We start from the raw sequence: 4330 nt of genomic DNA, 5'->3' as shown, positions 1-4330 counted from the left end.
CTTGGCCTAGCATTGACTATACATAGGCAAGCCTATGCATACACATAGGCGTGCCATGCATAAGTTTTACCATGCATGTGTCAAGCATTATGCACACATGCATTTGACCAAGATTAACTTTATGTAGGTGTGTGTAGAATTGTGGTTGAAACGCCAGAAGGTTACAACCCCTTAAAAATGCCTACAACACCTCCACCCAGCCTTCTCCAAAGTTTTCTTTCATGCCTAGACCATAAGTCATGAGCCCTAAGCAATTTTACCAATTCGTCACAAACAACCCCCCGAGCAAAGAGCCATGGCAATGAATTACTTTGGGGGGTTGGGACCTCCCATCCCTCACTACAGTCACACTGATTCCCACTCCCTCGCATACACTGGCATGCACCCCACCTACTCCTTGCTCATCTACACGTAGACATGGTAGTAGTGGGGGTGGTTGTTTTGGTGGGAGTGGTGGCACAGTGGATCAACCCTACACATCAGCACACCCACCCATCTCATAGTACACCATGCACACAGGAGTCTTTACACTCCTTTCATAGCATCAACAAAGAAATTTTCTGTGTGTATAATGGAGCAGTGGTGTAGGATGAGACAGGGAAGGAGGTGAAAGCTCATATCCAACTCCAAGATTCAATTTTCGCCTTGTTTATGCATGAGATGATGAAGAAGTGGGAAGCCTTAGAGAGCAAGACAAAAAGAACTTCATTATCTTGCAAATTAAGAGTGAGTACACTCTTGTAGGCAAAGTAGTGACTAATCAATGGATCAACCATGTCATGTTTAAAACCATGGCATCGTACAGATTTAAGGTAAGGAATGCTTTGAGGGAGGGGAAGCCAAAACCTATTTGGCTAAATGAGGAGTGGCACATGATCCAGGCAAAGTATAGGACCACACTTGATAGATAATTAGTCCCATATGGAGATTGTAGGCTCATCGCACATTGGTAGTGGAGGCTACGAGTCCTCCATGAGTGCTTTGTAAGTTTGTTTTGCATATCTCTACAATCTTGTGTCTATGATGTGTATTAGTTACATGCATTTAACCTTGTGGAATTTGTTGATGTAGGAGAGCTGTTGGATGTGAAAGTAGATGCTTTGCAGAGACTCATAGACAAAACACACACACAAGCTTAGAGTGCAAGAGAGACGATCATGATAGCTTACTCAATTGGATCATGAGCATGCGGAGTACAACATACTAGTAGTCCTTAGAGGGTTGACGTGGCTGGTAACACACTAAGGGTGTGTTCTCATGAGAAAAAAAACCCTGCTAACACAGGGTAAAAGTACCTGTTTGATCAGCTCTATTTGCACTTGAACTTCCTGAAGGTAGAAGGCGAATGGCATGAACTGATATAGGGTGTAGCTACCCTGGTAGAGGTAATAAGTTCAAAGCTTGTCGAAAAATTTCAAATCCCCCCTAGAAAGGGGCTTGGTAAAGCCATCCACCACATTGGCCTGTGTCAGCATCATGTAGGTCAAGGCTCTCTCTCCAACATGGAGCCATTCTCTAACCTAGTGTGTGATAATGCACCTCAATGTGCTTTGTTCGTGTATGGAATACGAGATTCCACGTAATTGCTAATGCGCTCTGACTGTCGGTGTAAAGGATGGTAGCAGATTGCTATCCGATACCAAGATCAGCCACAAAAGATGATGAAGCCAGACACATTCCATAGTAGTTGTGAATGCTACCCTGTATTCAGCTTCAGAGCTGGATGTGGCTACTATCGGTTGCTTCTTGTTGAGCCATGAGCTGTGAATGTTGCCCTGTATTCAGCTTCACAGCTGGATGTGGCTACTATCAGCTGCTTCTTGTTGAGCCATGAGATGCATGAGTTGCCAAGAAGGAAGTAGTACTGGTTAACACTTTGTTGTTGGAACATCCTACCCAGTCATTGTCTGTGTAGGAAGACAAGCATAAGAAGATGCATTGCTATAAAACAATGCATAGTGCTGAGTGCCTTGAAGGTAGCGGCATACATGTTAACACTCTGTTGTTGGAACTTCCTACCCACCAGTCATTGTCTGTGTAGGAAGACAAGCATAAGAAGATGCATTGCTATAAAACAATGCATAGTGCTGAGTGCCTTGAAGGTAGTGGCATACATGTTAACACTCTGTTGTTGGAACATCCTACCCAGTCATTGTCTGTGTAGGAAGACAAGCATAAGAAGATGCATTGCTATAAAACAATGCATAGTGCTGAGTGCCTTGAAGGTAGCGGCATACATGTTTCACTGCCAATGCCCAAGTGCCAAGACAATGCATAAACCTACTCAATTGTGACACTACATAGTACTGAACATCTAGCCGGGTGTTGCACATATATATAAGGCACCCGACAACTTGCTGATAGGTGGCTACATCAAAGGCTCAGAAGAATCCTTAATTAATAGACGGAGACCAAGTTCTACAAGAGTAGAAATAGGCTTGCAATCTGTCATTTGAAAGTGTTTCAAGAGTTGTTAAATGTATCTTCGTTGAGATAACATGATTCCCCCCTCAGTCTCGGAACAAACTAGATACCCAAATAATAATGCAGAAGCCGAAAAAGTCAAATGTATTTTATAGGTCAATAATGAAAGCTGTAATGTGCCGCTCGTCAGGGCCTATCATGCGGGATCAACTACATAAAGATTGAGGATAAGGAGATGATCGCTTTCCGTGTGGATATAAAGGATGCTTTCAATGGGGCTATTCTGAAATAGACAAGAGAGTAAGCATGTATGTATCTTCTGATACCAAGCATGAGGAGCGTGTTTAAGGCCATATCGTGCTTTGAGAAATCTACATACCTGATTCTCTACACCCTGCTAAACAAAACCAGGAGCTTGTGTGACATACACCTCTTCTTGCAAATCACCATTCAGAAATGTAGTTTTGACATCCAATTGATGCACATTCCAACCTTTATGTGAGCAACCAATGCAACTAGAGTCTGAATGGTAGTCATACGTGATGTAGGTGCAAAGGTCTCATCAGAGTCAATGCCTTCCCTCTAGGCATAGCCCTTGGTGACTCATCGGGCCTTATACCGATCAACTAAGCCATCAAGCTTATGTTTCAACTTAAAACACCCACTTGGTGCCTATAGCACATTTGCCGGCCAGGCATATCACGTAACTCCCATGTATCATTTCTGGAAATGGAATCCAATACTAAACTTATGGTTGAAACCCAATCGTCATCCTCCAAAGCATCAAAGTGAGAAATCGGTTCCTCATTTAGTGCAGTAGCGACAAGGGATCTGTCGACAAAAATGAGATGCATGTCTAGAGGTAACTCGTGTCCTTGCTAGCAAAGGTTCAAGAAGCTTGCTATCATGCAAAGTATCCTGAAGCCAGCACGAAATCTCCTAAGAATCATGAATAACTACATCCTCTTCAATTAATGCATCACCCAAGGCACCCGAATTAAAGGGTTACTACTCCGGAGCAATAGGGATATTTTTGAACTGTTGAATATTCTAATGAGCTGCAGCAGTAGGTGGCCGGAACCAAGGCAGGCTTAGAAGAGTCAACACCAGTACCAAACAAAGGCAGCAATGTATCAAATACATCCGGAGCATCATGGATGGTTATAGCCGACAGGAAAGCATGGGTTGAGATGCAAATTCATCAAAGACAACATCTCCAGATACAATCAACTTTTGGCTAGACGGAACATACAACTGATATCCTTTGCTTTCACTACTATACCCCACGAAAATACATTTCAAAGCCTTTGCTTCAAGCTTATGTCAATGTTGTGTTGGTACATGCACATAAGCCAGATAGTCTAGATTTAGATGTGTCCACTCAAACTCATAAGTGACAGAGGGACTCATTTCATTAATGATGTAATCAAGTTCCTATTGAGTGAAGTCATGATAGTAGACTACAAATTCTCACCCTATTATCCCCAAGCAAATGGTCAGGCTAAAAGCACTAATAAGATTATCTATGCTATCTTGACCAAGATACTTGAAGACTTGTGCAATGATTGGAAATAGAAGTTACTAGCTACTCTCTAGGCTTAGGCTTAGAGAATTTCCTCTACAAGGTGGCCATCCACACTACACCTTTCAACTTGACATATAGAACAAATGATGTCATGCCTAAGAAATTCTTAGCACCAAGCTTAAGAATTGCTAAAAGATTGACATAAAACGTCCCCCTGATGACTGATTATTTGTTTGAGCTTGAATGATTAGGAGAAGCTAGACTGCGTGTCATCTACGTAATAGTTGAAAAGCTAAGGTGCGAACAATGATTCAATGAAAAGCTCAAAGATAAAGATATAAAAGTTAGGACATGGTTCTCATGTACCTCACAAAGAACCAA

The sequence above is a fragment of the Cibotium barometz genome, chromosome 14 (genome assembly GCF_041138505.1).
Source record: "Cibotium barometz isolate CiBa-2024 chromosome 14, ASM4113850v1, whole genome shotgun sequence".
Lineage (NCBI taxonomy): Eukaryota > Viridiplantae > Streptophyta > Polypodiopsida > Cyatheales > Cibotiaceae > Cibotium > Cibotium barometz.
Note: the sequence above shows the minus strand (reverse complement) of the source record.